Source organism: Rhagoletis pomonella, unplaced genomic scaffold (genome assembly GCF_013731165.1).
Source record: "Rhagoletis pomonella isolate Grant_MI unplaced genomic scaffold, Rhpom_1.0 Rhpom_scaffold_00002, whole genome shotgun sequence".
NCBI lineage: Eukaryota > Metazoa > Arthropoda > Insecta > Diptera > Tephritidae > Rhagoletis > Rhagoletis pomonella.
Genome location: NW_023458556.1, coordinates 16,362,409 through 16,369,345, shown reverse-complemented (window position 1 = coordinate 16,369,345; position 6,937 = coordinate 16,362,409). Strand labels below are relative to the sequence as shown.

Genomic DNA, 6,937 nt, shown 5'->3' with positions numbered 1-6,937 from the left:
CCGCCTCCGAACGGCGATTGAATTGTTATGAGAAGCTGTTTTCAGGGCAGAAATACACTCGGAGGTTTGTCATTTCCTGCCGAGGGACGACCGCTGTTAAGAAAAAAAAATCGTTTTTGGTTTTTATTTTTTGATGTACTGATGATGAACTGCATACTCGGTTCTAACTAAATAGAAAAATAGTATATTTTATTGATATATATATTATATTATATATGTATATATCTATATGTATGTATGCATGCCCATAATTTGATTATGATTTCGCAAGAAAATAGGCTTTCGTTTTAGAATATTACACTCATGTCCGGTTGCGCCAATCAATTTTAAATTTATTAGCCGGCTAAAATTTAAAATTACACACTTTTGTGCGGAAAATTTGTTATTCAAAATTTTAACAGTTTACAGGATCAGATATTTGATTTATTTGGATTAGTTTCATTTTGCAAACTTATATCAAAATTCTTTCGTATGAATTTAAGAAATATGCCAATTGACATTTTTTACGCAGCTGATAAGCATTCTTTACACTATTTATTAGATAATTCAATCTTTTTTTTTGTCAATATGTACTCTACAAGAAAAATCTGTACCTGCAGTAATTAATGCCTTTGCAATAATTGTACGACACCTCGCTGCACCGAAATTGGATATCACGGTCACTGCGCGCTAACGAACGTGCAAACTAACAATTATGGCCACACCTTCGCTTAAAGCCACTTGTGTTCTGGCCAAGAGTCCAATTTACTTGCTCAAGCTATGTATTTTTGGACACGCTACATACATACATACACATGTACAATGTAGTTAACAGCACGCTGCTGCCACATAAAGCCGTTTCGATGTGGTTGAGTGGCCAAACGAATTCTTTTTTAAATACTTTAACATGACTTAAAAAATTAAATAAAATTAAGTTGATTAAATATTTTAAAGCGAAAAATGTTTAACAATTATTTGGCAATTAATAGTAAATGGTTAATTTTATGGCTTTAATCCTATACATTGCAATTAAAAGTTGCGTAAGCTATTTTCTCTAAAAATTATCCGCATTTGTTTCTTTAGAAACTACAATAAAATTTTGTTGAGCTAAACTACTTTTAGAACTCCTACATATGTAAATAGAAGCTAAAGCAAAATAAAATAAAGTTAAATTGATGATGAATGTCAAGCAGATGAAGGAAAGCTACAAAACATCCGACCAATTATAACACCGTGCGACAGTAATAAATTTTACACACAAAAAAAAAAAAAATTAATATGCTCGCGAAACTATGGGTAAATTATAGTAAAACTGCGTACTTAGTTTTTCTCTCTGACGTCAGGATTTTCTAAAATGGACTTGGAAGTTTTAAAAATGTGATTATTTCAAATAATTATTTAAAAAATTCAGTACAATGTAGGATAACAATAAGGGTATTATATAAAAGAAAAAAATGCTCTAAAAATATAACGGAGTAAATTTTTTGGTGCATAAGGACGAATGGGTATGGAAAATGTCCTTTACAAATTTTGTTTTTAAATATCCTAGAAAATTTGCAAATTTTTTTTTTTTGTTTTAATTATTGTTTGAGGACTAATATACGGACGACCTCATGATTGAATTCATTCTGCAAACTTATTAACGTAAAAAGATAAAATTTATTAAAAGCGCAATACCTACAAATTCATCCTTCTAAACCAAAAAACTTCATTTTACAAAAAAAATTAAGTTATTAATTTGCATTCATTTGGCACAAAATAAGTTAAGAGTAAAAAAAAAACCTTTCTAAATACAAACTTAAAGAGGCCATAAATGCAGGTTTTGAAAATACTGGAGTTTTTTCTTTCCATTTAATTTACGTTCTATAAATACGTGTTTTTTTTCAAATATCTCGACTCCTATGCCACCTAGCGGATTTTTTCATCTTTCGTATTGCATTTTCATCGGGTTCTGAGTAATCGGGAAGTTGGTCAACATTTTTTTGCAAAATTTAACGCAAACATATTTACATACATACATACATATGTACATACTAGGTATGTTTCGAAAGTCATATTTTTCATATTAGCGAATGCGAATTTTCGGATTCGAATGTGCGAATTCGAATGCGAATGTTAGGAAAATAATATTAAAAAGCTACAATCGACTTAAGTAATCGTTTTTATTACTTAAAAATTTTGTAAATTTCTAGAACTAGCTGGTTTTTCTTTAAGAAGGCCCATCAATGTTGCTTGATATACATACGACTTAACCGTTTAGCGCCTGAAGCTAAAATCCGGTTATTGTCCGCACTCTGGTTAGATAAACTTCGACCCATTTCAACAATATTAGAGTGGACTCTCTCTGCCCATGTACATTTTCGCATTCGCAAAACATTCATATCATTTGATGAATATGTAAAATGATGCAAATCATTCGCATAACGAATGCGAATGCAAATATTCGCAACATTCCTGGTACATATGTATGTATGTAAGTACATAGGCTTAGTTGTATCAACACATGTACTTATGTACATATATATCGTTTGTACATATGCATAGTATGGAAAGGGCGTAATTCACATCGTCGCTGAAATACAAAAAGCCGTAACTAACTAAAAATCCAAAATTCACCTTTTGATTGATTATAATGCATTTCATCGAATTATAAGTCCCCACATCATTTTATGCAATAAAAAATTTTAGTTAGATGTGGCTTTTTTGCTTTTCAGCAACGATGTGAGATACGCCCTTTCCATACTATACTAACGATATGTATATACCCAGCAGGGAACGCTGTTAGTTGTGAACTAGAATGGTACCAATATGGGTGTCAGCCTAACAAGTTCAAGCTCTATCCTTTTTCAATATAAGCGACCGGTGATGTCAATTGTCTGGCTATGTATCAGCATTTACCAGTAAAAATACTAGTAGTATAGCTGTTGATGGGGTAAAAGAAATTAGAATGTCGTTTTGCGATCTCAGAACCAGAATCGGTAGGTAGTTTACCCGCGACGCCAAAGCTGACAATTTCTAAGAAAAGCAATTGATTGCTGCTCTTTTTTGTCTTTGACAACTCGAAGGTAGATGACACCATCGCTTGAGCTCGCACTAGTTAATGAACTGGTATTTTTACTGAATGGGTTGGATTTTCACTACAGGGTATGTCTGAATGGACTCACACATCGATGTATGTTTCCGTTGCTTTTACTTTTCTTTGTTTCTTAAATAAAACCAAAAAAAAAGACAACACTTACCAACAAAGCGTTGCGCTGCTTTGCTATAAAAATAACTTCGACGTTTGTTGTTGTTCTGCTGTCTAAGTTCTCTGCCAGCAGTCATACGTAAATAAAAAGTGGCCGGGTTGCAATTGTTTTGAACTCATTTAGCATTAGCGTTGCCAACCTCCCATATGGTCTAGTGGCTAGGATATCTGGCTTTCACCCAGAAGGCCCGGGTTCGATTCCCGGTATGGGAAGATATACATTTTTATTTTTTGTTGCATTCATGTTACGTTTAGATCAATTTTACATTTCATTACAAGCTTTTATTTAACTTGTTTTGTATGTATGTAAGTATGTTTATTTGACGACGATGACGACGGTTGAAATTTCAAACTTAACTCAGAACCGCATGACAATGCAATATTTTATTTTATTTCATTTATTTCGACAAAACATTAGTACAACATGGTACTCTAATCCCGTCTACAATTTTTAAGATAGCCGTGGACAGGGTTGCCGAAAAAAAAAATTTACCATCCACTTGCCCATGTCTTCCATTCTCATCTTAGAAGAAAGTTTGCCCATGCCTTCCATGGCCATCTTAGAAGAAAATTTGCTATAGTTTTGTTATTTTTTTATATTTTATTTTAATTAAACCTGTGTTTTTTTATTTGTTTAGTTATTTCAATTAAGAATTAAAATTGTTTTTAAGGAACTTTTTATTTAACTAATTATACGGTATTTGAGTCATATTATTGGCATATTCTCAGTTTCCTTCAACCAAAAGTGGAAGTGATGAAACTAAATGCAGCAACGAGACTTCACTATTTGAAAAACTTCAACTGAGTTATTACAGACAAATACAATGACTCAAAAAAGCACTTGGTGAGTTTTTTTTAATATTCGCAATATTTTTCAAGTAAAATTTTTTTGTTGCTTTAACTAAATCCATGAAAATCAAGGGTTCAAACTGTATACAACATATAAAAAATTCAAAAAATTTTCGCCTAAATTTCGAATTTGTTACTCTGAATTTTTAGAGCAATTTAAGGTATGGAGATTTATAGTAAATAATATTTCTGTGTTCGTATGGAAAAGTAGCTTATGTCGAAAGGCTGGCTTTGGTATAAATCGGCATTCGCAGCATACTCATACATAATGACTCACTGGCGCTGAGCTGTTGTAGAACTTTTGGCAAATAAACGCGCAAGAAGTAGTTCCGATACTAGCAAGTCAATATTCTTATTAAGTCTCATCAAAAAATTCCTTGCCGTTTAAAGAGTAAAGGGAATGCCGTATTATACTAAAGCCAGCCTTTCGACATAAGCTACTTTTCCAATAGGAACACAGATTTGATTATAGTTCTTATATAGTGCTTAAAGTTCTCGTTGATTTTTTTTTTTTAATTTTTTGCCGCCGCTTTTGTGTTTTTTATTTAAAAATTTTTTAAAAATCTTTAAAAATTTGCGTTTATTAAATTTTTTTTGCGAACAATCATAGTGCATTATTACATACCTGCCAATATTTTTTATATTTAAATAATCCTTTAAAGTATTTAGGCAATCAAAATACTCGGGATTCCAGTAAAATGAGCGCGATATATTCGCCTTATATCGATATACATTTATACGTATGTAAGTATATAAAAAGTATACAAAGAAATTTATAATATAAAGATAACTACGAAAAATGAGAAAAAATTTACCTTTTTACCAACCCAAATTTTTTCTACCAATCTTGGAACAATTACTGAAGTGGCAAACCTGGCCGTGGAGCAGCTATATGCCTTGCTCTGAAGCATGACTGGAACGGAGATAGCAGGCTAAATTTATAAATATGGTCATGAACTTGTTCAGACATCAATATCTCGAAGACCTTTTGGTGTCGTGTGTTCGTTTTTGTTGCCTTGGGTATGAAAATTACTTTTACCTTCTCCCTTTTTTATATAATTAAGAGCTGTATGCAGCTCTCAAGAAAACGGTCAAGAAAAGATTGCCATTATTTCGTGTGTGTGTCCAAGGAATTTTGACATTTGACATAATGGAACGGGCATATATTTCTGTTGCAAACCTGGGTTGCCTTGTGCTCTTTTTTCACAAAAAACTTTAGAAATCCGTAGTAGAAAGCGTAGCAAATTCCTTAAGAACTGCGTACTGCCTTAAGGAAATTTGACTCAAGAAAATTTCTTAGCCATTTCTTGAACGTCATTTTATATGGAGTTTTTGCTTTTCTTGAGAGCTGCATACAGGCCTTTAAGTTGCAATGCTGCCTCAAAGACGGATACGAGACGGATTGGTGCAATCGTTTCTGCTGTATGTTGTAGGTAAACGGGAATAATTCCGTCTGGTCGCGGAGACTTATAAGGTTGGAAGCTGCTAATAGCACGTTTCATGATATTCTCCTCTCTTCTGGTGGCTGAACTGAAAAGGGGATTAAAAAGTGCACTTTTACAGAAGGGTAATCAATATGTTCAACAGTAGGTGATGATAGGGTAATGCCGGTAGGAAGCTGTCGATGTCGATGCTTCCTTTTCATCGTAAAAAGCCAACCCACTTAAGGTGTACATACTCCAAAAAATCTAAGACCAATATTTATGTACGTGTTGTGAAAAAAATCTAGAACTAACGTGACTTTTTCATTCTTCCCACTAGCCAATTAATTAAAACAGGTGCAAAGTAATCAATTCAGCTCAAATTTGTCTAAAATCGGCGCGCACTTTTTAAGAACTTACAAAAAAGCTTGCACACATGCATACATACATACATACTACATATGTAGTTGCGCAGATTTGTGCAATTGAGTAATTAATTGCATTTAAAAAATTCCAAATTAAATTTAATGGTAAGTACATGCCAAGCAAAGGTAGGAAAAAAAGTAAAACTGAAAAAAAACAGCCATAAGCGGAGGACGTGTGACATGGTTCGACTGGTCGACGCTTATGAGAAGGTATGCCAGCCAGCCAGGCATGCATATCTATTCGGGTGTGTGCGCTTGACTGCTTGTCTGGTGGTCAAGTGTGTCAAACGCCTTTTCGATGCTCGCTTAATATAAAGCTAAAATCAAAAGTGTGGACGTAATTACGCGTAGCGGACACATAAAAGTGTCCATACATACATACCTAAGCACATTAGGCTGAGTCAACTTCGTGTGGGGAAAATAAAATGCATTTGTTCGTACTGTTATAGTAATATTATGTTGTCTTAGGTCTAAGTCAATAATAATTGGCCACGAAAGGTTGATTTAAAACATATCTTTAACCCGTGCGATTGATTAAAAATATATGAATTTGAAAAATTAAGCTTTGGGTGGCAGTATGTATTTTATATTTATGTATTCTTGAAAATTGAAGCAGGATGGTTTTATTAGCCACCGAAGAGCGTTCAATAAGTATTTAAATTAAAATAAACGAGGAATATTTTACAGGCTTGTTGTTGATCTAATGATACAATATAACTATTTTCCCTTTTACCAAAGGATTTGAGAAAATTTAAATTTTCGATTCGCCCTAATGTACATGGCTAAGAGTTGTATATGCTTTGGCTTGAATGGGTATTGGGTTGTGGCTGTTTGCTGGTGCTGGTTTGTTTACCTAATCCATTTACACAACAAATCGGCGGTGGATTTTTTTAGTGACTCACTAAGCTTTAGTTAGTTGTGGTTTGTTGTTTTTATATATATGTATATGCATTTGTTCCGTAGGCTGTTATTGGTACGCATACGCCGTCTTTGGTGCGGTTAGATAACCGCTGTAA

At 33.3% G+C, this 6,937-nt stretch overlaps 1 non-coding gene across 1 annotated transcript; it reads left to right on the top strand.

The window, feature by feature from the left end:
• The first annotated feature begins 3,367 nt into the window (after positions 1-3,367).
• On the top strand, positions 3,368-3,439 carry Trnae-uuc. The gene has a single exon. It is a non-coding gene; the product is annotated as a tRNA-Glu (tRNA).
• The last annotated feature ends 3,498 nt before the right edge of the window (positions 3,440-6,937 follow it).